We start from the raw sequence: 26,856 nt of genomic DNA on the forward strand, positions 1-26,856 counted from the left end.
TTCTGCCCTCCAAAGAAGTAGCTGGTATCAAAAGGGAAGATATGGGGTACAGGGGCCCTACTCACACTCCTCCTTCTGCTCCCTCAGCTCTTCCTCCACCTGGTCAATGCTGAGGGCTCCGATGCAGAACCTGATGCCACCTGAGTCCTAGACAGAGAGAGGCAGCTGGGTGCCAGACCATGGGCCCCGTCCCATTCCAGGAGAGGAGCACAGTGAGTGATGAGCAGGGCAGGGTGCTGTTCAGAGTGCAGGGTAGGGGAGCCTAGGTCGCAAAGGGACCTGCAGCTGAGCTAACCCTTCCTGGGCTAACCTTCCCAGGATTCAGGCGAAGGAGGCTGGAGCCCCAGAGATCCACATTCTAGCTCTGTCTTGTCCATGCTGTGTGACCAGCTAGAATGTCTCTGAACCTCAGATTTCTTCATCTGTCCAAAGGGGGTTCTAATGGTTCTTCCCTCACAAGGTTGCTCATAAGAATTAAATGAGGGGACGCATGAGGCATGCAGTATGCACGGACCATCACGAACCCGCCCTAGAACAAAGGTGGCCAGCATCAGCCTCTGTGCTTAACATGGGGCCTAACACCTTGTGTGGCATTAGTAAAGGTCTGGGGAGGGGTGAGGAGGGAGGAGAAAAGAGAGAAGAAAGAAAGAAGCAGGAAGGAAGGACAGACAAGAAGGAAGGATAGACAGGAAGGAAGGACTGGAATGTATGGTAAGAGGCTCGGAGCATGACTGTGAATAATTAACACATCTGATCTCTATGAGCGCCCATGGGGGTGGAGAGCAGGGTCTGCCCAGAGCACCCTATGGGGTTGCACTCCATTCACCTCCCTGTCCCCATTGAGAAGCCTCACTTGCTGAACTCCCGCTGACCCCTGGCATAGGGAGCCTCATATGGCCTGGTGCCCGCAGCTGAAGCTGTCCTCATGAGGGAGCCAAGGGGACATGCAGCCTTCCTAGGCCTCTCCGAGACTACAGATGGCCACCTGCTGCACGCCACACTTATTCAGCCTAACAGATGAAGAGGGGCCTATTTATGGCACTACATAACCTCAGGCAGGGCACCTCCCAGAGCCTGTTTCCTCATCTGTAAACCGGGCAAGGTGAACAGCCCCTGCCCTGCTGACCTCACATGTGTGGGGTGGTTCTAGCACTAGAACTAAGGGCTGATAAGGAAATTACTATCAAGGTCGCCTCCAACACTCTTTTTGGCCAAAGCACTGACTGCTTGGTGCCCTGCAGATGTAAATTGGAGGGGGTTTCTTTCCTGGGGAGGGCGGGCTGGGGAAGGTGATGTCAGTAGAGAGGGTGGTCTAGTCTAGTCAGTTCTGGCTATACCCTAGAACCTTCGGGGCCCCGCCCTGATCCACGAGGAGCTGGGCTAGTTCTTTGCCAATCCTCACTGGTGCTTCCTAAGGTTGCAGACTCCTTAGCGAACACGATAAACCAAAAGAGGAAAATAATCTTAGCATCCGTCTATACAGTAAGGATACCCCTCCCCCAGAGTCAAAGGGCCTGTGAACTATGAGATGAAACATTTATGAACCTAGTTTTTAATAGCTCACATTTATCAAACACGGATTACACGTCAAGCGCTATGCGAAGCACGTGACAGCCTTTATCTCAGCAACTGCTCACACCACCCTACAGAGTGGGCCCATACCACCCCATGCCCAGCGGGGAAACGGGCAGAGCTTATTATTCCACACTATTTATGGTGGACCAGCACCCCAGCTCTGCTTGACTCCCGGGCCACCCCCCGCGCTCCTTCGGCCGCTGACCAGTGCTTGGACAGACAGCCCTGGTCCGTCCTCCTGCCCTGCAATTCCATTTTACTTGGGGCAAGTCACTGCCCTCTCTAGAACCTTTTCCTCACCTGTAACAGGAGGTCACCAGGCTGCCAGCTCTATCACTCTCAGATCTACAATCCTATGACCTTTCTTGCCTAAATCCACTACCCTCTTATTTTTCTTCTAGTTGCAACTTCCCTACTCTCAAAATGTATTTGAAACCAGGGCAACTAGCCCAGAAACCTGCTCTTAAGAGACGTTATCACAAGATTTTGGCCTCTCCAGGACATGAAGCCGAGAATCCTTTTTCCGATTTTGTTTTTCCTATAAAATCCAAAAACTCTGGAGAATCATTGTTAGACAGAATCAGCTTTAAAAATCCTGGTATCACATGACTAAATTTGATATACACATTTATCACAGGCTAAGAACCCATTCTGCAGTCCATCTCTTGCTTACTTGGGATGGATAATTCCTAAAAGTTCGATCTGGAGTATTAAAAGGTTCTTGGCTAAGAAGGAATATCATCACTCATTATACACCCTCCCAGAGATTCACAGTGCATGCAAAAGATTCATAGTAAAGGTGCTGATAAGTCCTGCAGCAAAGAAATCATGGCAGTTTTGTTTCATCTAGATTTTTCTAGAGCTTCCTTGGCCACAGAGCCCTTTTACTGAATATCCAAACTGATACTTAGAACTTGGACTACGCTTACCCCAGCAATGCTTCTTAAAATCCAGAAGATGAGCTCTGAGTGAACCAAATACAGAATGAAGGCTAATGCTAGCTGTCACCCTCCCAGACACACCACTTCCTGCCTCACACGGGGTCTAATGAGCTAGGAAGGCTGCAATTAAGAAGGCAGCTGGCCCAGTAGGGCAGGAAGCACCATCATCCAACAGCCAGGTGGGCCCAACTGGGTGACAATAAAGCCACGGTGGAGAGTCACACCTTTTCATTTTAAGGGTGGCTCTGTACCTTTCAGGCTGTCTGTGGGGTTGGGGAATTCATTCATTAGCACATTGTGAAAGGGCCAAAATAGACGCATTAAGAAAGACAAAATGATCTAACAGACCTCTCGTATACTTTCCAAGATAGGATCAGTTAGGGGACAGTCACGGCCACCCATTACTTCACCCAGTAAAGCTCCATTAAACACTTCCTCTGTGCGGACTCTGGAGATAATGCAGTGATGAATTAGATTCAGCCACTGCCTTCCAGGGGTTCACAGCTCATGTGGAGACAGGCATGCAAACAGCTACAACACTGTTGTAATGGGAACACGGTCAAGGCCTCGAAGGGGCCTGGACAAATGAGAACTTAGATTTGCCTCTTCCCAGTGCAGGACACATGTCCTGGGCATCTTCTGTGACCCAGATGCTGCTCTAGGCATGGAGGGAACAGACAAGAAAGACACAGTCCCCACCTGAAAGATGCTTCTGGCCTCTGGGATGCTTCGGTGCCCTAACCGCTCCTCAAATAATGTTTTACTCTATTTACTCCTCCTCTAAGCTTTGGAATTCCTCATCACGGTGCTTATCACACCATAATGAATGTGTTAGAACACTTGTGTTCCCATCCGGGATGCAAGCTCCCCAAGGGCTGGGCCCTGCATTATTAATGTTTGTATAACAAGTGCATCCCTTAGCAACTGCCTGAAGATAGTAGATGCTCAACAAATGCCTTTTGAACTGAGGAGATGGAGGGCAGGGCAAGGGAAGTTTATCAATTAGTATATTACAAGGCAACTCTGATGTGCGCCTCTTCCATGGAGGGAGAACATGGATCCACTGAGATGCATAGGGGAGCAAGTAGAGCTCGGTAAAGCTTCATGGAAAATACTTCATTGAAATGGATGTTGGAGGATAAGTAAACGTTCAATAAATGAGGGGACTCAAGAGGAGTAAATTCTAAGAACAAACAGGATGAGCATCGGTGAAGAGTCGATGGGCAAAGGAAGCATTCAGGATAGAGCACACTGCATGTCTGACCAGAGTTTAGGGTATGTGTCCTAAAAAGCTGGCAACTGAGCCTGGAAATACTACTCAGGAAGGCAGTGGGGCCCCACTGATGGACGAGAGCAAAGCAGTGACGTAGGAGCTGAGTTTTAGACAGGCCATGTGATCGTGGTGAATAATGGGGATGGGACAGAGAGAAGCTGGCGAGGGCCCAATTAGAAGCACCCATTTTGAGTCAACCAACATAACCCTAAAGAAATTGCCAGCTCCCCAGTTCCACTGCCCGGGCCCCATAAGTGTCATCCTTGCACTGATAAGGCTCCTTCCTTTTGACCCTGCAGCACCTATAAATAGCTTCATCAAGGTCTCTGCCCCTAGCTCCACTCCAGTTCTGAGCTATCGCCTGCCAAGACCCAAGCACAGCCAGCCCTGACTGTGTCACCCCACTGTCCCTCAAGGGATGCCAGCCCTGGTAGCACAAGCAGTGGCCAGCAGGACTGCCAGCTGATAGCATCATCCTCAGCTTGAATCCTGTCTTCAGATCCCCAAGAGGTATTTTACACTCTATCAAAAGGGTGGGGGGGGGCGCAGAATATTTCAGACTATGACTCCACATGCCCATCCTTTCATCTCTCTTAGGGTGTGCTGGGCAGGGGCCGTTGCTGAAGACTGTAGTTCACGTGGGCCCAGGTGAAGAAGCAGCTCCTGCAAAGTCTGAAAATCTGGAACAAGTTGTCTGGAAGTCTGAGTGCTGGCCCTCTGGTGAGTTACCTTGAGTCAAACCCTCTCCTTACCAAGGGAAGCTAGGACCCCTGGCTGTCTGCCCGGGATGGTGTTCTGAGAACTTTCATGACAATTGTGGGTGCTGCACCTGGAATCTGAGTACCCTGCTCTGCAGGGGGTAGGGGAGGGGGGTCTCTGAGGAAGGAGGATCCTAATGCTGCTGTAGGGAACAAACATCATGGTAAATAAGGCAGATGACAAGTCTGGGTAACCTGGACTGGGGTCCTTGCCAGAGCAAAGGAAAAAGCTTGGGGTCCTTGAAAAAGCTCCCCAACTTCCTCGAGCTTGAATTTCCTCACCCATAAAGCAGGAATAACACCTGCGTGCCCTACCATGGTGGGTTGTTGAATCACATGGTGAGTGTACACATGCATGTTCCCTAAAAATCATGAGGGCTCAGAAAAGCAGATCACACTTTAACCCACCCATCCCGGAAGCCCGTGCCCACCTGGCCTCTTCATTCAGCAGAGGGAATCCGAGGCCTCCCTAGAAACACAGTCTCCTCCAGAGAGGGGCCTAAGCCCCAATCTAACCCATCCAGGGCCTGACTGCAGTCACCCCAAGTACACCTGCCTCCTTCCTTCACTATGAAAATGAACTGAGATCATTTATGTAAAAGAAGATGATAATTACCAAATATTTCCTATTTATTATATGCCAGACTCTGCACCGGGCTTCTATTGTAGGACTTAAATGTTCATACTAACTCTCATACATATGAGATGTAATACATGAGATATAGACCATATGATAGATGATACAAATATATGTGTGAGAGCTGATACAGATGCAGATATATTTTTTCATTTTAGAGGCAATGAGAAGATATGAACTCAGGTCTCTCTGCCTCCAAGGATCTTGCTTCTTTTTTGGTGATTCTCTACTCTTCTTTACCTGGTACAGGACAAGGAGAGAGTTTCTCTGGGGGGAGGGGGGAGTAGAGCCACGGTAATGCTCAGTAAATGTTAGTTCTTTCTTCCCCTTCCCTTCCCTTCTAAAGAAAGTGCTGGGAGGAGCCACACTCCTGAGAATCTCCAGGGTCCTGGAAGTGCCCTAGAGTGGCCTGGCCCGTTTGGGGCAGGCTATAGAGCTTCAAACCACACTCCAGGGAGCACCATGTCTCTGGGCTGTAGGACAGAAGCCCAGGAGGCAGACAACCACATGCATGGCCACAGGGCCAGGGGACCAAGGGTGCCAGCAAGCCTGGAGCCCACCTGGCTCGGGGAGTCTGGAAGAGCCTGGCACCTCTTCACAGGGAAGGGAGCCAAGGGAACCCACAGCTTCCCAGGGCCTCATTGTGCCTGCGGAGGCCACCTGCCGTGTGCCAAATACTGTCTCCTGCAAACCATACTTATTTACATCTGAAGACAGCCTCTGACACATTAGGTTTTCATCCCAATCTACAGACAAACCAGTGGTTCTCAATTAGGGACAATTTTGCCCCACAGGAGACACGAGGCAGATAAACCTTAGGGGGAGGGGACATATTACTGGCCAGGAATACTGCTAAGCATCCTACAATGAGCAAGACAGCTCCTCCTCACAAACAAGTATCCAGTCCAGGGCCGCCTGGGTGGCTCAGTTGGTTAAGCATCTGCCTTCGGCTCAGGTCGTGATCCCAGGGTCCTGGGATCCATATTGGGCTCCCTGCTTAGCGGGGAGTCTGCTTCTCCCTCTCCCTCTGCCCCTCTGCTCCTCGCCCTGCTCATTCTCTGTCTCTCTCTCTCTCTCAAATAAAATCTAGAAATAAGGAAGAAAGAAAGAAAGAAAGAAAGAAAGAAAGAAAGAAAGAAAGAAAGAAAGAAAGGAAGGAAGGAAGGAAGGAAGGAAGGAAGGAAGGAAGGAAGGAAGGAAGAAAAGAAAAGAAAAGAAAGAAAGAAAAGAAAAGAAGAAAAGAAAAGAAAAGAAAAGAAAAGAAAAGAAAAGAAAAGAAAAGAAAAGAAAAGAAAAGAAAAGAAAAAAAAGAGAACTTGGTCCAAAATGTCAATAGTGCCCAGGTTGAGAAGTCCTGAGACGAACAAACTTTTTCTAGGAGAAGTTCACCATAGCTGATGAGTGCTGGAATCAGATTCCAGGTACTGATTCTCTGATTCCCAAGCCAATGCTCCTCCTTTATATCTGTGATGGGGAGACCAGTGCCAGCTAAGGAAAGAATAGACCAGCGTGCATTCTGTCCAGCAGAGTTAGGAGCATCTTGAGCCCTAATGAAATGCCCCAACAGCAAACATCCTGAAGCTTCCTAGGATGATGTTGTAGTTGCTGCCAAAGGTTTGGGAGCTATAAATGGTGATTTATTTGCATTTGGGATTTTATAAGTGGTCAGTCCCCTCTGTGACTGCCCCACCCCACCCCAATCCCAGGCACAGCTTCCTCCCTTAAGTGCTAATGGCCTGGGTGAGCCCCCCACAGTCCAGAAAGGCATCACCCTGTCCTTCACTAGAACTAGACAGGCTCTCCGACCAGGTTCCTAGGGGCACATGAGATGGTTCACGCCACAGAGGTCAAGAGCCTGACACATAATAAGGGCACCATAAGGAAGGACAGGGGATCCCTGGATGGTCCAGGGGTTTAATGCCTGCCTTCAGCCCAGGGCGTGATCCTGGAGTCCTGGGATCAAGTCCTGCATCGGGCTCCCTGCAAGGAGCCTGCTTCTCCCTCTGCTTGTGTCTCTGCCTCTCTCTCTATGTCTCTCGTGAATAAATAAATAAAATCTTAAAAAAAAAAAAAAAAACAATAAGGAAGGAGAGAGTCAGGCAGAGGAATGTGAGGACAGCCATGGTAGAGATGAGGCAGCCAAGGCCAGCATAGGTGCTATCACAGCTCAGCAGCAAGACTCTGCACTGAGTCCTGTGATGAGACGGGATGAGGTTCTAGGTCAGCAAAGGACTTCACCCTTTTCTCAATGCCAGTTGCACCATGTACCCCAGAAGGTAAGCCTCCATTCAGGATGTTCCATCTACTCGAGACCATCTATTCATCATGGTTTCAAGATTAAGTAGGTCTCACCTCAAGGAGCCGGCCCTGCATCTGACCATTCTAGTTGACAGACAGGTGGCCAATCACTACTAACAGCGAGCAGCTGAGCACAGAGCTCCCACCCTTAAACTCTGGTCCCCTGGACCCCATATAGGCAGTGATTTCTGCGGCCCCTGCAGTCCATACCCCTCACTTGGGCAGAGAGAACAGCATCCTGAACTCTGGAATCCTGCCAGCTACAGCCAGCCACAGGCATCACTGAGAGATTGGCAACCAGAAAGTCAAGCCTGAGACCCCACAGACAGACCTGTCAGAGCTCCAAAGCCAAACGGGATACTTTCCATGAAATAAAGGCTCTTCCTGCCGGGGAAATTGGAAGGCCCTTAATTAACAGTTCCAAGAGCAGAACCTCACAGCTTCTCCGAGTTCTGGCCAGGAAGGCCTCAGCCAGCTCTGGCCCGGCCAGCAGAAGCTGAGAACTGCATTTGTCTGCTGCGGCCAAGCCGTGGCTAACAGGCCTGCCCGTTGGTCACGGGCACGCTGTGAACATGAACGTGGCAGGCATGCAAGCTGCGCCAGAGAGAAAGGGGCTAAGGACCACGGCAAGTGCTAGCACCATGGTAGAAGACCAGCCAGCAAAACCTAGCACTGGGATTTGCTGCCAACTCCCCATGGCTGCTGGTTCTCTTGTTAGTAGTGTTCAACCCTGGCTGAGCATTTGAACTAACCCACCGAGCTTTGAAAAATCCCAATGCCCAGACTTCAAACCAGATGTCTTTGGAGTGGGACCCAGCCATGGGTATTGTTTAAAGCCCCCCAAGTAATTCCAACAGGGAGCCAACATTGAGAATCATAGACCTTCACCTTCCCCTTTGGCCTCAATTAGTTCTCCTAGTACATGATGATTCCATTTCTCAGTACCCAAGTATTGTTGACACCCTAGGGTCAGTAACTCACACCAAGGACTTTAACTCCACAAAGAAAGGATTAAAAGGGAAGAAGAGTCCAATAAAGACAAGACTCTTGCATTTTAAATAATAACAAAACAGGGGTGCCTGGGTGGCTCATTGGGTCATGATCCTGGGGGTCCTGGGATGGAGCCCAGCATCTGCATCCAGCTCCCTGCTCAGCGGGGGTCTGCTTCTCCCTCTCCCTCTGCCCCTCCCCCGCTATTCAAGCACTTGCTCTCACACATGCTCTCTTTCAAAATAAATAAATAAAATCTTTAAAAAATAAATAATAACAAAACAATAGAATGGTAATCATATTTTTTGCAATGTCTTTCTTATCTAAGCCATGCTCAACCAGGATGCTGCCAAGTACAATTTTTTTATTATTATTATTCATGAGAGACACAGACAGAGAGAGAGAGGGAAAGAGAGAGGCAGAGACACAGGCAGAGGGAGAAGCAGGCTCCATGCAGGGAGCCCCACGTGGGACTCAATCCCGGGCCTCCAGGATCACGCCCCGTGCTGCAGGTGGCGCTAAACCGCTGCACCACCAGGGCTGCCCAACAATTTTTTTGAAAAAAAGATAATGTGATTATGTATCTCAAAACACTCAGTAGCTCCCCATGACCTACAGCAGACAGCTTGGGGTCCCTCGCAGCTAGTCTCCAGCCTAGACTTGCAGCATTCCCTCCTGCTCTTGACTTTACACAAGCACATACCTTGCAAACCCCGGGCCGGCCTGTCCTGGAGCTTCATAGGCACTGCTCCTTGGCCCCGCGGTACCCTCACCTGCCCCTTCCCCTGGTCAAAATTCTATTCCACCTGAATGCTAACTGAAATGCCACCTTCTTCATGCAGCTCTTCCGGTCCTCTCAGTTGTAATGAATCCCTTTCCCCTCTGCAAGGCACTGGCCCTGCCATGCACAGGAGAGAGCATTCTCTCATGACAGTTCTAATCAAAAGTCTGTATTTATGTATCTGCAAGCCTCTGAAAATATGACATTTGCCTGAGGGCAGGGGATGTGCCTTATCCTTCCTGGCACAAGGTAGGCCCTCAGGGAATGCAAAATGGATGAATGAATGAATGAATGAATGAACAGCAAGTTGAATAAACTACACATTGTGGATAGGTACTCTGTTCTCCACAACTGAGACTTGAGTCATCACATGCTGTTTGGTTGTGAGATGCCTTCCCAGCAAACAGACTGAAATATTTTCCCAGGAAGGTAGCCTTGAATCCATCAAGTGAAATCATCATTACCCATGTTCTGTGTTAATCCTCCAGGCTCATTAGCATGCCAGATAATTAGCACCCCAGTATAGGCAAGGCAGAGAGCAGCTTGTATGAAGGAAGCACTGCCTCTGCTTGTGGAATATCAGGAGGGGATGCAGGGTAAGGGGCAGAGCCATGACACCATGGGTTCCTGCGGACTGTCGTACTTGTGTCCACTGGGTGCCTCTCCCTTCTGTGAGCCCCCCACCCGTTCCACCCCCTTTGCACCTAGAAGTGCCCCCTCCAGGCTTACAGCCAGATAGCTGTAGTTGGGTTATCCAGGGATGCAGGGAAATACAGGCTGGAGGCAGAAGAATGTGACATGGCCCTGTGCCCCCTCCCAGCAGAAGCTCTTCTTCATGCACTCTGAATGCACTTCCTAGAAAGGAGGAACAGGAAAGTGAATGGAACCAGGAACGTTGAGACCTTGGTGACTTCCTAAATCTCTTGTGCCTCAGTCATGCACACAACACAGGAGGAGGAAAAGACCTCTCTCATCGCATCACTGGGACATGCTTTCCAACCAACCCTGCCTGGCACACAGCAAATGATCAGTAGATGACTTGCTGGCTTCGTTTATCCCAGGAGTTCAATGAAATGGAATCCACACATGAGACCTCCCTTTCTGCCCCACCTCTTCTCCCACTGAGGAGGGGCTGCTGCATGAATCCCTTGGAGACAGGTACAAGGCCCTATGACTATCAGGCATCTACGTGGGGAGGATCCAGGGAAGTGATAAGACACCAAGGGACAGGCCAAATCATTATGATTCTACAGTTGACACTTTGTAACCTGCTCTGTGCCCTGTGGTCAGTGTTGGCACACCCTGTTCTACCAATCCTAGTGCCTGTCACCTCTGTCCCAAGCCTGCCCGGGCTCAGGACCTGGGAGAACTACGTCTAAAAGATGAGCATCCCTATCTTGGGATACCATGGCACCTGGAAGAAGTCTGTGGTTGCCTTGACTACAGCTGAGTGGAGTCCTACCTACTGACCCTTCCTGCTCCCTTCCCATCCAACAACATTCTGTGGTGAACACCTAATCCCTGGTCTGTCTAGGAACTCACTATTCCTTAGAGCCCAGCATGGCAATTACTATACCAACTCTAACATCTGAGAACTGGCGATTTAAGAATAACAAGAAGTATTCATCCTGCCTATCTATACAGGAGGGACCATAGCTGGTTCCCAGTTGATGAGGGAATGTCCTTCTTTACGAAAGAACACCAGCTCATTAATGTAGAAAGAATGATAGAATGGGGGAATCACTATTTTGCAACTTCTAATGAAACCGTTAATTCCAGTTCAAACATCATAGTAAACAAAATATTTGCAGAGTACCTTAGCATCTATCATCCCAGAGATGATGGGGATCATTTGATCACGGGAGATAATGCAACAGAGAGACCCAGCAGTTGCCACCTTAACCACATGATCAAAACCAGCATCTCTAAGAGTAGGACAACCACACAATACGCTTTTCCTGCTGTGATGCAATAGAAAGTACTCAGCTTCGTCTATGGTGTCCTCTTGCCACATCATTACCCTCAATCTCATCTAGTCCTTAAGCTTAACTCCCTGTTTACAGGAAACACAGGGGAGGAAGGAACAGGTTAAGTAAAAACCCCAGGAAATAATCAGATTGTATAAACCCAAATGGTTTATTTTCTTCCAAAAGTCAATATTAAAAGAAGTGTGAATAGCAGCATTACTCATAATCGCTGAAAATGGCAACAACTCAAATGTCCAACCACTGATGAAGATAAATAAAATGAGGCACATCCATCCATCCAGTGGATTATTTGGGAATAAAAAGAAATGGAGTTCTGACGCAAACTACAACATGGATGAACCTTGAAAACATTATGCTACACAAAAGGGCTGTCACAAAAGACCGCATACTGTAGCACATGATTGCAAAGTGTCCAGAATAGGCAAATCTGTGGAGCCAGACAGTAGATTAGTAATCACTTGAGGCTAAAGTAGGGGAGTTTGGAGGAGGGAGGGAGGGAACGAGCAAGTGGCCACGAGTTTTATTTTGTTTTTTTGTGGTGTGTGTGTGTTTGAGTAATGAAATGTTCTAAAATTCACAACACTGAATGCACAAAGTCCACCAAACTTAACACTTTCTATGGATAAACTGTAGGATATAAGAATTGTATCCCAATAAAGCTATTTTTAAAAACTGTGCGCGTGTGTTATGTTGGAGGAGAGCTCTTTGATTAAAGAGACAGGATAACCAAATGCAGCACATGAATCTTGATTGTATCTTGAGTGGATGCTGAATTTTTAAAGTTAAAAAGCTGTAAGAATGTTTGGGGGACAATTGAGGAAATTTGAATAAGAATAGGAGGCAGCCTGTTAGCAGCCAGAGCACACGCAAAGAGGGCACTGGAGCATGGCCAGAAGATCACCCCTGAGGACAGGGCCCAGGTGAGGAGGCATCCAAGCAGAGCAGGGGCCCAGCGGATAGGGAGATGGTCTCTATTCAAGGGAATGGAGCAAACAAGTAGATAAGATAATGGAAGGCTGGCTTTCTACTGGGGGAGAAAGGAGAGGCTAACTTGGAAAGAGGAAAAATCTAGAATGAAACCTGCAGTGTTAGGTTGGAATTGGAAGTATTGTTGTGAGAGGCGCCTGGCTGGCTCAGTTGGTGGAGCACGTGACTCTTTTTTTTTTTTTTTTAAGATTTTATTTATTTATTCATGAGAGAGAGAGAGAGGCAGAGACACAGGCAGAGGGAGAAGCAGGCTCCATGCAGGGAGCCCAATGTGGGACTCGATCCTGGGTCTCCAGGATCATGCCCTGGGCTGAAGGCAGCACTAAACCGCTGGGCTACCCAGGCTGCCCGGAGCACGTGACTCTTGATCTCGGGGTAGTGAGTTCGAGCCCCACATTGGGTCTGGGAAGTATTGGTGTGAGGTCATGGTTTTCACTGCAGATGCAAATGTATATGTATATATCCTAGTTCTGTCCACAGAGCCAGGGAGCATTGTCACCCTAATTGCAATGAGCATACCCAGAACCCAGATCTTAGTTGTAAACAGCATTTCCCACTAAAAGGAACCAGAGTTCATTGGAGAAATTACAGAAATTACTAATTATAGGACTGAGTGGGGAAAAGAAAAAGATGAACCTGGAACATCTAGCTGGGTCAGAAACTGTAAAACTGCTCAAAAGTTGTGGGGAAATGTCAAAAGAACACAAAAGTCAGCTTGAAGAGGTTCCCAAGTATGGGAAAATTGGAGTTTTGAAATAAGTAATGACATGAACTGATTATAACCCACTGAATAAAATAGAGATCTGAAACTACATTGATCTAAATTAATAAATGAATGAAAAGAGAGAAGAGAGAGCTCTTCTGTGTTTTAGAAAGTCAACTAATAAATGTGGATGAAATGATGGAACTAGTGAATCACCATTTGGCGAGCATCACTCTAATAACTCAGGCAAGTGGGCAGCCCAGGTGGCTCAGCGGTCTAGCGCCACCTTCAGCCCAGGGCCTGATCCTGGAGTCCCGGGATCGAGTCCCACGTCGGGCTCCCTGCATGGAGCCTGCTTCTCCCTCTGCCTGTGTCTCTGCCTCTCTCTCTCTCTCATGAATAAATAAATAAAATCTTAAAAAAAAAGAGTCACGTGCTCCACCAACTGAGCCAGCCAGGCGCCTCTCACAACGATACTTCCAATTCCAACCTAACACTGCAGGTTTCATTCTAGATTTTTCCTCTTTCCAAGTTAGCCTCTCCTTTCTCTGTCTCTCGTGAATAAATAAATAAAATCTTTAAAAAAAATAACTCAGGCAAGAAAAATCAATGACAATGAAACCAGAAGGTGAGAGAGAGTTGAGAAATGGGGTTTTACACGGTCTCAAAATGTCTCCCTGGAAGACACCATGTTAATCAAGTGATAAAAATTAACATGATAAGTATTGGGACAAATAGATATCATGTGCATCTGAATGGGAGATAGTAAGAAGAATCCTGAATCAGTTCTATGAAATTCAGCCAAAAATTTGTCATCTGGGTCTAATCAAGAGGGAAACCCAAACTGAAAATCCTTCTGCAAGATGGCTGTCCTTGAATTGTAAAATATGTCAAGGTCATGAAAAGTCAGGGAGAAACTAAGGAACAATTCCAGAATAAAGGAGTCTTAGGGCATGTGACAGCTGAGTGACCCTGCAGGAGGTCCTCTGGCCAGAGAAGACATGAGTGGGACACGGGGGAAAGGACACATAGGAATTCCTTGAACTAGTCTTGCAACATGTTTGAAATTGTTCAGGGGGGAAAATTATACCTATCTCTCCTTGGAAGATTTGGGGAACCTACCCAGTGTTACCTCCGGACCTTGTGCCAACTTTGGCTGTTTAGTGTTAAGTAATCTGTTTACTGCTCAGCCTCCCCACTAGACTTAGCATCTCAAATTCTTGGATGGGCCTTACTGATTTCCATTTCTCTAGAGCTTAGCCTGGAATGTAGAAGAGCTCGAGAGATGTTTGTTGAATCAATGTTCTGGGCAACTCATAACTCCCAAGACTGGTTGGCATATCCCCGGACATGCTGATGGTTGGTAAATACCTCCAAATATTAAGCTTGAATACGCCTGTCTGCAAACCAAAGAGCATCTGTCTGCCCTGCAGCAATGAGCCTTGTGTCCTGGACAGCGTCCTGCTTCTAAGGGGCATGCTGCCTGAGATCACAGGCTCCAAGGAGCAGTGTTCTTGCTTCATTGCTTTGGAGAGAACAATGGCCCCTGTTTGTTTAATCCCAGCCCATTGTGGCAGCCTTGACTGCACAGAGCTCACTTGTGATTCATGTGAATGTCACTTGAGCTCCCAGAGGTTTGCAGCCATAATTCAACATTTGTTAATAGCCACTTAAAATGTCCCTGAAATAGCTAACAGGCCCAGGGGATGGAAGGTGTTCTGCTAAGAAATCATTCCAGGAAGGCAGAAGCAGCCTTGGCCCAAACTTTAGAAGACATGGTTACTTCCAATTCATGGAGATGCTCCTCTCTCATCACTGCGTTCTCACGCTGCATGAAGAGAGGGACAAACAACTCTCAGGGCCACCGGGGAGAAGGCAGGAACCTGGAATTCCCTATGTCATCATGTTGGGCTCATCACTCTGGCGAGGTTCCTCGGCTGCCACATCCCATGGAGGGGGAGAAAACACAAGAGAACACCTTCTAGAGAATCCCACTGGGTTCTTTCCAGTGGAAAGAACGGAAGGAGGAAACAGAAGAATAGAGTCTTAGAGGCGAAGTCAAAAGGTTGACGTGTGGGTGGAAATGGCAGGAGGGGGAAGGATGAGAAGAAACTCAGATAGGTTGAAGTCTACTGTGACAACTTGACAAATTATTTAGTTCTCCGCAAACCAAACTGAAAACTTGCCCAGCTAGCGTATGACTGTAGAATTCGAATCAAGGCAGTCATGCTCCGGAGCCCAGCCCTGAACCACTGTACCAGTTCTGCTACCTGCCAATCGGTCAACCGGAGCACATCTGGACTGGACGTCCAAATTCAAGTCACTGGTTCAGAGGCAGAAGTAGAAGCTCTCAATACCAAGCTCTAGTCACCCAGGCCCTTAAACACATCCGTTGCTCCTGACGTTATCCTTTCTGCCACCCACAGTCGGAGTTCAAATGCAGAGGCAGAGGCAGATAGGGTGGGCAGGACAGAATCACATCCACGTTAGAAAACTACCACTGGTTTCCTAGGGTCAGACCCCTGAGCTCCCCATCTGGCAATCTGGAAAGATCCCAAGTGTCACCCCGGCCAAGAAGGGTCTTCTCCAGCTTTCCAGGATTGCTCGGCACCTCCACCTTGTGAGCGATGAACTAAGAGACTGGGCACTCTTCCTGTTCTACTTTGGGTTGGGCAGCTGCCAGGCTCCTGGTCCCCAGGGGAGGGTGCAGGTAAGTGGAGGGATCTTGGGCCTAAACCCCAACCCTTCTGAGCTGAAGACTTGCTGATGAATGGCTTCACTTCACTCATCTCAGCCCTGTACAAATAAGCTTGATGGCTTTACAGCAAATACCCCAAGGAAATCAAAAGGCATGGCCCGACTCCCCAAGAGTTCCACTTTCTTGCTGAGTGACCCTGTGCCAGTCACCAAACCTCTCTGAGCCTTATGTATGCTCAGCTGTGAAACAGATACATTGTTACCTTTTCCACTTTTCAGAGTTATGGGGGGAATCAAATAGCATCTTGTAAAGACAGCATCCAGGATCTGGAACCCGAGTTTCTGGTTCAAATCCCAGTTCCGCCAATTCCTTGCTAAGGGACACCAGTTCTGTCATTTAGCCCTTCAGAGGGTCAATTTTTTCCATACAAAAAAAAAAGAGTTATCAGGACACCTGGCGGGCTCAGTGGTTGAGCGTCTGCCTTATGCTTAAGGTCATGATCCTGGGATCCTGGGATTGAGTCCCACATTGGGCTCCCCCATAGGGAGCTGCTTCTACCTCTGCCTATGTCTCTGCCTCTCTCTGTGTGTCTCTTATGAACAAATAAATAAAGTCTTTAAAAAAAAAAAGAGTCCGGGCTGGTGTGAAGACTAAACGAGTGAGTTATCCATGTGACATGCTTTAACTTAGAACAGTGCCTGGGATATACTCTATGCTCAGAAAATGCCAGAAATTAACAGGTTTTGTAAACTACGCAGTGATGACAAAACGGGAGGAATTCTAGTTGTGACGTTTCCTGGTGTCTCCAGTAGCTTATACCCAACAGTAACAGCAGGAGCTGAGTGCCAGGCTTGATTGCAGCCTCATTCTCCATACGCTTGAGATTTGCTGATGTCAGTATGGATTTCCCAAAACAGTCTTGTTGCTTTTGGATCCCCCAACACTATGTTTTATCACCAGCTCATCTTAGTCATAATAAAAATAACAACAGCCACAAAATAGTGGGCCCTCTACATCTGGCCCATTGCTAGAAGTTTCACTTCTATCACTTCCTTCCGTGACTGCAAACAATCCTATGAGGCAAGTGCCAAGGTTATTATTCTGTAACAGATAGGGAAACTGAGGCCCAGAGAGAGTAAATCATTTGCCCAAGGTCATTACTAAGCTCTGTTTTTGACTCCCAGAACCCTTGACTTCTGACACCAAATGTGCGGGCTTTCCCCTTGTGCCAAACAATTCTGATGTGAACTACCCACAGCGTGTGTAGACCCCACAGGCTAAGGGCTTGGTCCCAGGAGACTGCCCCCCACTTCAAGTGCCAATTATGAGTCCAGGCCACCCATGCTTCTGACCAGTTAGCTGTACATCAGAGATCCCCACAACCCCCTTCTCAGGTACAATAATTTGCTGGAATGGCTCAGAGAACTCAGGAAAGGTTTATATAGTGGCATTGTTTTATTTATAGGATACAATACAGGTTGTATCTAAGATATGGGGGAGGGGCACATGCCCCCATACCCCCCTCAGACACACTACCTTCCCAGCACCCTCACATGTTCACCAACCCAGAACCACTCCAAATCCCTTCATTCAGAGACTTCTGTGGAGGTTCCATAACATAGGCACACTGGATTAAATCATTGGTCTTTAGTGATTGACTCAATCTTCAGCCCTCTCTAGGGTCAGATAGTTGGTTCCTCTGGCAACCAGCCTTCATCCTATAGCTATCTCAGGCCACCGAGAGTCACTTCATTAGCATAAAATCAAGTATGGTTGAAAGACCCTTATTATGAGCAACCAGAAATGCTCCTCTCACTCCAGTCCCTCAGGAAATTACAAGAGTTTTTAAAGCTCTTGTACCAGGAACCAGGAAAAAAGACCAAATATATATTTCTAATTAATCAAAAAATCACTGTCACACAAGCCTGGAGCACACACCTATCTGGCCCTAAATTCCGTGATTATACCAGAAAGCTAATCTCTTATGTAATTATCTCAGGTGCCAAAGCCCCTTTATCTTTCCAACACTTGCCACTATCCCCTGGTGCTCTGGAGCAGGGCATTCTTTGGGCCAGACTGGCCTCCTTCCCACCCTCCTGTAGCTTAGTCTATCTCTACCCCCACCCACCCCAGAATCACCCCTAATCCATATACCTCTCAGTCTCCCCAGGCCCTACATGGAACCAGGTTAGACCAAATTATACCCAAGATTTGCTCTCTAGGATTGAATCTAGAGCCCAGAATTTATGACAAATCCCTCTGGGAACTTCTCAAGGAAGACATGCATACGCACTTCGGAAGGCCAGGTCTTTGAACAGACACTCCAAGCCCTGGCTACCAGCACCCACACACTACCTGTCTGGACAAACTGAATATCTGCTCTCTTGTCTGCAAGGATTGTCCCACAGCACCCTTTTATTCCTGGCTTCTGAAACACTCAGCCTCAGCACTACATGCTATTGGGAAATGGGGCGGTTCTGCAGGCTAGACGAGCTGACTTGCATCTATTATCAGATCTTTCCAATGCTAAATGCCAATGGCCCTCACCTCTGACTTCAAATATCTCTTCAGGAAGGAAATAAATCAAGGATGCTCAGCATTAGAAGTAACTTTAAAGGCCGGTAAATCCAACTCTTCACCTTACATTGATCAACCTCTACAGCACTGGCAAAAAGCAATTGTGTGGCCTGGCTGGAGCTGAAGACAGGATACCAGGTACTCCCAAGACAGCTCCTTCCAATCAGTCAGAACTTCTCTGAACTTCTGTCCTCTACCTTCACTGGGGCTAGCTCTGCCCTCTGGTCTTGCACAAAGAAGGCTTCACTCCTCTTCCCTATGACTGCCTTCCAAGGGTTTGAAGAAGGCAGTTGCCCTGCCTTGGGTCACCCACTTTCCTTTTCAAGCTAATGAGTCTCAGTTTTTTCCTACACTCCTCATCACTCACGATTTCTGTGACACATGAGGAATACCACCCCTGGTCAGCCAAACATGGCTCACGGCCTCCTGCTTTAGAGATAGGCCCAAGCCACTACCAACATAAAAGTCTCCTCTTTGTGGCTCAGAGGATAACTGATGCACATCCAGGAAGAAATGGTGGTGGAGGCTGGGTGGGGGAGGGATGCTGGGAAAGACAGATTTTCTGAGCAGAACTGGGATAAGATGAGAATTCAGACTGGTGAAGGTGTGTGCTAGAGGGTGAGCCACTTGGGGTATGCAGCAGCTAGAAGAATAAGGGATAGATAACTCAGCTCTGAGGAAATAGGCAACTTCAGGAAGGGCTTTCCTTGGACAAGAAGCTCCAAAGAGGCACAAGTCAGCTGTGCCCAGAGGTGTGAATCCTAATTAGAGAGATGCTCATTAGAATTTAAAAAAAAAAAAAAAAAGAAATCTCCCCTGGAAATTGTTACAGGCCCCAGTTGAGGACACAGATCTAGAAAGTTCGAGGTTTAAAAGACTTTTGAACAGGTGTTTCCTTCTTTCTAAGCTAGACATGGTTCCATACGCCCAGATGATTCCCCATGTTACCAAACAGATGGAGAACTTAAAACTCATCACGACATAGGTTGTCTTCCCTAGCGAGGCCTAAGGTGGGGTTTCTTAGCCAGGTGACTTACTGAGGGAAAGACTTCAGGGGGTGAGGCACGCAGGATATGGGCGCGGGAGAAAAGGTGTTGAAACAACACCTCAACAGCAAAGATGTTGAAACCACAGGAGAATCCCAGCTCAGCCTGATCCCGTGGGAAACCCTGCAGTGTAAACTACCCCCAAAGGTGTTTCATCTTGAGGCAAGATGGCTGGTTTTTGTCCTCCAGGGTCAGTTAGTCGCTGGCCATTGGCTGCCCCCAGGCGGCGGGGAGGTGAATAACTTCCCAGATATTTCAGGGAGTGGGAGTGCCATCAGTACAGGTAGGAGTGGTCAGGAAATGCACCCCCAGCAGCAGCAAAGGGCATCTGGGCAGCATCTTCCAAAGAGGTCCTTGCTAATTCATCCACACATCCCGGCTCACACAAGCAAAGGACAAGGTGTGATGGCAAGTTTCTATCAGATCCAGAAGCTGCAGCCAGACACATAACGGCTCACAGGATTTTGAGAGAAGGCCGCCGTGCCTCCCTTTACCCCACTACAGCCACACAGCGCATCAGAGTGTTTCTGCTTCCACTGCACAGATCTATCTAAAAAAAACACAAATAAATGGATAAATATATCTGGTTACAAAATAACATCAGCTCCCTCTCCCAAACAGAAGTTAAAAGTTGTAGTTTCAGGGAACAAACATGAGATCAGAAAAGTAAGTATTGTCCGTTGTAGTTTATTGCACTAGAGCTCTCTGGGTGGGAAAACCCTTGGAACCCCTTTGTTTTACAGATGAGGAAACTAAGGCCCCTAGAGGCTAATTACCTTGCCCAAGGTTGTACGACTCAATCAACAGAAGTCAATAAATCTATGCAAAGACATTCCTCCCGTGTTTAGTGCTTTATTTCTTGAGTATAAATTTCCATGATCACTGAAATAATCAATACAGAGCATACCTGAATCATTAGAAAATAAGTACTGAGAGACAGAAAGATGCTTTAGCATCCAAAGGATGATACTTTTTGGAATGTTGTTCCCAAATAAAGTCTAACCTGATAAACAAGCTTCTATCCTAAGCTTCAGATTTCTCAAATAATGAACATGTATTTCTAGAAGCATCCGCTACCCAGTAACAACCCAGAAGACCAGTCCGTATGGACTAGTTTTACGTCTACGCATGTGAGAAATGTGATATATGGAATTTCACACTTGCAGGGGTGATGATGTAGGCCATTAGTTCCAGGTTATAATAGATTGTGGGTCAAATGGCCCTACAGTCCTGTTTGCTATTTCAACCCAGTTCTATCACACATCAACATTCAGACCAAAAAAAAAGAGAAAACACACAGCATACTTTTCAGATATCTCTTGACCTCGGTGGTATATTTTTGGTCTGATGGAGAGAATGGGATTCTTGGTACTTTGAAATATGAACTGCTCTATGGAGCAATAGCTCTGACAGCAAACTTGGTGCTAAAAGCTGCCAATTGGGTCTTTGGGGGATTTTTTAATGGGATCCCATTTTAGTTCTTACTATAGAAATCAGTAGCAAACTAGGATTCGCTTACAGAAGATTTCCTAGAACTCATCTCTTCATTAAGGGAAGGACTGTCTGTAGGGAGGAAAAGAGAACCAAGGATAGAGAGAGGGAAAGGGACCAATTACCAAGTCAATGAGCTCTCAGGTGGCCTTCTTTCATCAGCAACTCTGGAGGTCTACGGACTCCCAGGGACAGAAGTACAGACTCACCCCACAAGTAAGGAGGCACTAGCTCTGTGGCCTGTGCGATAGTATCAGCTTTTCTCTGCAAGTAGGTAGTGGGGGTCATTATAACAGTCAGTTCCCAGTCACTTCTCTATCCATCCAACACATCAGAGAGAATTCAATATACTCCTGAAAGCTTTTCTTCCGGAGAGCCACAACCTAACATCCTACAAACAAGAACTGGCAGCATAGAAAAATGTTCACTCCTCTTTGGCAGTGGTCACTTTTCCAAGGACATGGCAAATGCTCACAAAACTTCCAAGCACCTTACGGAATAAAGGGGCAATCTGGACCATTCATCATAGAGCCCAGAGACTTGCCAGGTGATGAAGAGTTAGGTCTACACTCGTATACTGAGGCAGATGGGACCGGTCTACACAAAGAGAACCTCACGGTCTTTGTTGTCCATGCTCTTCATGGCTCCCCAGAATCATAAGGTTGGGCCTCATCCAGAAGCAAGGTCAGGAGATCTCATTTAGTATCGATGAACGTATCTGTGGTTCATCCTAGCAAATATACAATGAACAGTCAGACCGAGATGGCTTCAGGTCAACTATCAATAAAGTGCCACCAACGGAGAATAACTGGTGTTCAGCTGTGAACCTAAAATCCAAGGAGACAGAGTTAAGAGGGGTGATTACCATTCACCCTCACAAACTCCCTGGTGCTTCTGGCATAGAAGACAAAACATAGCCCACAAGAGGGGTACTGACCAGACATATCTTTGGGTTTTGCTTTTATTCTCAATGGACCTTTCAGGGAATCTCTAACACCCTGAACACTACTCCGGGGACCCAAGAAGAAGAGAGCAAACTGACACTGATTGGGCATGTGCTGCATACCAGACAAGGCACCAGATGTACAGGTGGTGTGGTCCCAGGCACACAGACACACAAAGAAGCACACATCGTGAGACCGGATGGAGCTACTCCCAAGCCCCAAAATAATACATTTGTAATTGCATCCAGGATGCTACTGTAGGCTACTTTTTCTTTCTTCTCTATTCTTTCCTCACACTGCCCAAGGGTTCTCCAATAAGCATGGACTGTTGCTGTCATCAGAAAGTGTATTATTAAAATAATGATAATAATGAGGTACATCATCCCGATGCAGGTGGGATCCCAGATACCTACGCTGGAGAAGGAAACTGAAAAAAATGGCTATCTCCCTTCATATCAGCTAGGGTATCTCCTTACCTTCCAGTAACGTCAAGCTCACTTAACACACTTTGAAGACACATTTTGAGACACGTGCGCTAAGCAGTTCCAAACCCTGAGAATATAAGGTCAGTAAATACCTCATGTCTTACAGGGAGGACAGACAAAAATAGGCAACATATAAAAATTATCAGTGGTTAAAGAATTCAGGTATTAAATCAAATCATCTCTGGGGTCTCTTCTAGCGTAAACACTTTATGAGTCTAAGGTTAGGAAAAGCATGATGAGTGCTCCAACAGAGGAGGGAGCCAAAATGCTCTTTCAAAGACAGAGGAGGAAGAAACTCATTTAGATTATTGCCATGGGGGGGGGGGGGATTGGCAATGGTTTCCTGGAAAAAGCTACAGAGACATTAGAGCTGGATTTTTAAAGGACAAGTCAGATTTAAATAAACAAATGTGGAAAGAGAGGTGAGAAAGCCAAAAGTAAGTAAGAAAGGCTCACAGACAAAGGGTTCCGGGTCCATTGAGGAAACAGAATGCAAATTTTAATCAACAACTGGCTGTGTTCGGGCCCTGTATTCGGCAACGTGTGTGCAGAGAACGCGTTTGATGAGACAAGATGCCTGTTCTCAACTAGCCCTCCATCTAGAGGGGATGGGAAATGAGCTGTAAGCTCTCAGATGGCAAGGACCTAGGCTGGCTTTATATATAACTGCCGCATAGCAGGTGTTCTCTCGGGTCGACAAAGGAACGACTGTGTGTGCGGTAACATGACACACTGTGGCAAAAGCTCTACGCCTCGTGCAGAGGTCACTCAGCTCCTCACAGGGGCCAGGGCAGCATAAGCTTCCCGGGGTGGGGTCAGTAGCATGAGTTGCAATGTGGAAGCCCAGAAGGTGGCTAAGAGGAGAGGATGTTTAGGCCACAGACCCGATAAGAACCAAGGCCTGAGAAAAGTGGGAGTCTAAGCACTGCGAGAAGAACCCCACAAGCACAGCAGAAGCCTGTGCTCTAAAGCTGATGGTGAGTCACAGTAAAAAAAGAGTGGGAAGAGCACTGGCCTGGAGTCAAGAGAGCCAGCATCTAGCGCAGGCTCAGTCAACACTCCTGTGGGCTGCACAGCGAAGCAAGGGGCCTGCCCCGTATGGACCAGGCAGGCCTCTGCCACACACGGGCTCTTGGCGTACTCTACCTCTCTGGATCAGTACAACTCCAAGTGGCAGGTATTACTGCTTCAATTTTAAAAATGGGGAAAGTGAGGCTAAGAATCTTGCCTAAGATCACACAGCGAATGGGGGTACAGTTGGAACTCCAACTCTGATCTCTCCCGAAAGCCCACAGTCTACACACACCTGTTCCTTGTGCAATACGAAATACTGAGAGGTTAGCTGTGGACCTGCCAGCCTGGGACAAGAATTCCAAGCATGTGAGCTTCCTAAACCCTCACCTCCACATCTTTGTAACACTATGTGATGCAGCTGAATAAGACCCACAGATGTGCCTCTAACAAGATCTCATTGTGGAGGGACCTTTCTTTCAAGAAGAAAAGAACGCAACACCTTTCCTAAGAAATCTCAGGTTTAAAGCACAAACACACACAACCAGGGAGAGTTTAAAGTGCCAACTGAAGAGCCATTGGCATTCCTGAACTTGGAAGCAGATGAACCCCAATGTGATGAGCAGAGTAACCACATGCAATAGTCACATGTAGTCACGAACAATGGAGTTGCCACCTGTCAACCATAGTGAGCTACTGAACCCAACTGTGACCTCGACTCTAAGAACTCCTGCCTCCATGAGGCTGGGCTTTAGCCCTGAGCTCCAAACAGAGAAAGCCGCAGCCGCCTCCACCCCCCTGGTTCATCCTCACAGGGTGACTCCTCACCGGACTTCTGGGGGGGGGGGGGCTGGCTGCAGACAGGACAAGTGAGGTGGACAATAACAACCCTCCTCCTAACGTGGAGAACAGCCCCGCCTTCCATCTGCACAGCTGTCACAAAGCACAAAAGGACATTCACCTGTAGCGTCTCATATGACTCCTCTTCCCAACAACCCTGCAAGTGAGAAAGTCACGTATTAATAGCAGATGTTACAGGAGCAAGTCGAGGCCTGGAGGGGATATAAAACATGACCCAGGGAAGGAGCTAGAAAACGACAGAGCTGGGATTCAAACCTATTCAAGCCAAGAAGTGGCTTCTAATCTTAATCTTAGATCGTCCACCGTCATGGCCAGAGACACCCCATCCAGACCTCCATTCTTCCACTTGAGGTCAGTGGGGCAATCTTCCCCAAGCAGGCACTATGGAATCAAGCCCTGTTCTGCTTTTCCAAGGACAAATGAGTGCGTATCTGCATTCACATCGTCCCAGGTGAGGGCTAAGAGGATACCTGCATCAGCATGGGACACACCTATTCACATGGTAGTCAGACATCCACACCTGGCTTCCTGGGACTTTTAACCTCCACAAACAGCCTTTCCCTCTGCTAGAATCACGGCTCATTCACTAATTAAAGGGTATTATGCACTTCACTGCACACCAGCTAAGAACTTGGAATAAGAAAGCTTATGCAAAAGCATTAACCCTGCACTAGGTATGCTTTATAGAAAAAGAAAAACAGAAAAAGCAATCCACCTGGGACATCCCCTGCCCCATACTCAACTTCTCTAATAAGTCAGCCGGAGCATGTAAGGCAAGAAGCCACCCAGTATAGGACTAACTCAGGTAGAGCCTAACAAGCCAAATGGAGAGGGATGAGCAGCAGAATGAATGAGCGAGAACGCCAGTGAACTAGATTTCTCCTGCAAGGTTCTCTGCCCTCTTGAGGTGCGAGAGCCCCAGAATCAGCATTTTATACCCCAGGCCAAAAGGGACAAGTGTACGAAGTGGGAGTGAGAAGGGTAACCCTTCACTACAAGGTCTTGGAACCAGCCTGGTGCTACGTCCCCTCTCATGGAGGCTCAGCATGGCTTCCAGTTGGGGTCACAGGGTGAGAAAGATCAGCTGTCCACCTGGGGCCTCCTCCAGATTTCCTGGGGTGGGTGCCCTTTATGACACTTCCCAAACAGCTTGGGGGATCCAACCCTGAGGCTCACCCCCTTTTCCCTGCTCCCTTTTCAGTGCTGGAGCAGGTCACACATCGAGGGTCAGTCCAAGGGGGAACACACAGCCAGATCCGTCCTGGACTTGCTGGGGAGGGAAGATGATGACGTGCCACTTAGTATTTAATAAACCAGGTCCATAAGCAATGACGTGCCACTTAGTATTTAATAAACCAGGTCCATAAGCAACTCTACTATTTGAGAGACATCCTGGAGAGGTCAAAGGTCCAAATAAGGCTTTAAGGCCTGATCTTTGGCCTCCTGGGACTCCAGTAACTCAAAAGATGGGCTAAGTGCAAAACAGCAAACAGAGGTCAAAGAACCTGTACTTGGAAATGGAACTTGGTCATGAATTGAGAGGAAACCACTAGTTGGACACGCCGATGCTTGAGAACTCAGTCCCGGGTCTGCTACTGACTGCAGTTTCTCTGTGAGCTCCGTGTGTGTTGAGGCAGACAGACAAACAGCTAAGTGCATTTCCGAGCTGCAGGTGCAGTGGTGAAGCCGAGAGTTGCCACGGCAGTAGAAAGCACGGGTGAGACCCAGGGATCGCTTCAGCCTCCAAGAATGAGGCATGCTCCCCTTCTCTCTCAAGCCACCTAGGATGTTATTTGTGTATGACATGTTTTAGGGTCTGGTTTGCTCCACTGAGAAGGGCTTCCAGGACTGCTGGTCCCTTTCCCCAGCTCAGACCCTCTTCCTCTTTAACATAAATATGCTACCATTGATTTTGTTGTGCTCTTTCTCACAATGTTTAAGACAGTAAAAACAGCTCCCCCGGGGAAACAGAGCTCTATGGGATGCAAGTGGCGATGCCCCTTCCTCCCCGGCACTCTGGGCTTCTCCAGAATCTCAGCCAACTGCAAGCACAGAGGCTGCAGGCAGAGACTGCTTGTGGCATTAACAGAAACTCAGAGCGAGAGGCCAGTAGGCAGTGGATCTGAGAGCGGGTGGGGAATGGATGCACTATCGGCATTAAGGGCATGCCTTAATTAGGCAGAGGGCCCAGACAAGTGCCGATGACAGAGTCCAGTTCCTTTGCAACTGCTGCACCTGCCATCCAGAACCTACCATTGCAATCCGGCTCCAGGCTCGGAGACTCAAAAGCTCTGGGTTCTCCCTAAAGCAGTTTTGAGAGTAGCAGCCACCCTGGGCTTCTGGAGGGTCCCATGGCCCCCGATGCCCCAGACTTGCCTGGAAATAGGGAGGTGTCCGTAGCTGCAGTCTGACCCCTCATGCCGAGTTATGCCTAGCAGCCCACCGATTGGACAGAGAACCCTGGCAGCGACAGCTCTCCTCCCATCCTTTCTCTGCCCCTCTAGGAAGCCCCATCCTGAACGTGAGCCACATCCCCCTCCGCCTTTCCTCTTTGCTCAGCTCCACACTCCTCCTCCAGGCTTTCCAATCCCACAGCTGCTCGCCCCCTCCCCACACCACTCCTCTCGCAACCACGTTGTTAAGCGATTGCACAGATAGCAAACCGAGCCTTTGAGTTTCAAGCCGAAGCTCTCAGACGAGCCAGCCTGGACCGCCTTGCCCTCACAGGCATCTCACTGACCATCCTCCTACACACGGGCCTCCACTTACACGCTCCTCTTGGGCCCAAGCACCCTGGACATCTCTCTGCTTC

The 26,856-nt window shown here is 48.0% G+C and overlaps 1 protein-coding gene across 2 annotated transcripts in view; it reads right to left on the reverse strand.

Moving 5' to 3' along the window:
• The window catches only part of ASIC2 (acid sensing ion channel subunit 2), a 994,452-nt gene that overhangs the window by 966,031 nt on the left and 1,565 nt on the right, over positions 1 to 26,856 (reverse strand). The window lies entirely within an intron of this gene.

This window comes from Canis aureus, chromosome 16 (genome assembly GCF_053574225.1).
Source record: "Canis aureus isolate CA01 chromosome 16, VMU_Caureus_v.1.0, whole genome shotgun sequence".
Classification (NCBI taxonomy): domain Eukaryota; kingdom Metazoa; phylum Chordata; class Mammalia; order Carnivora; family Canidae; genus Canis; species Canis aureus.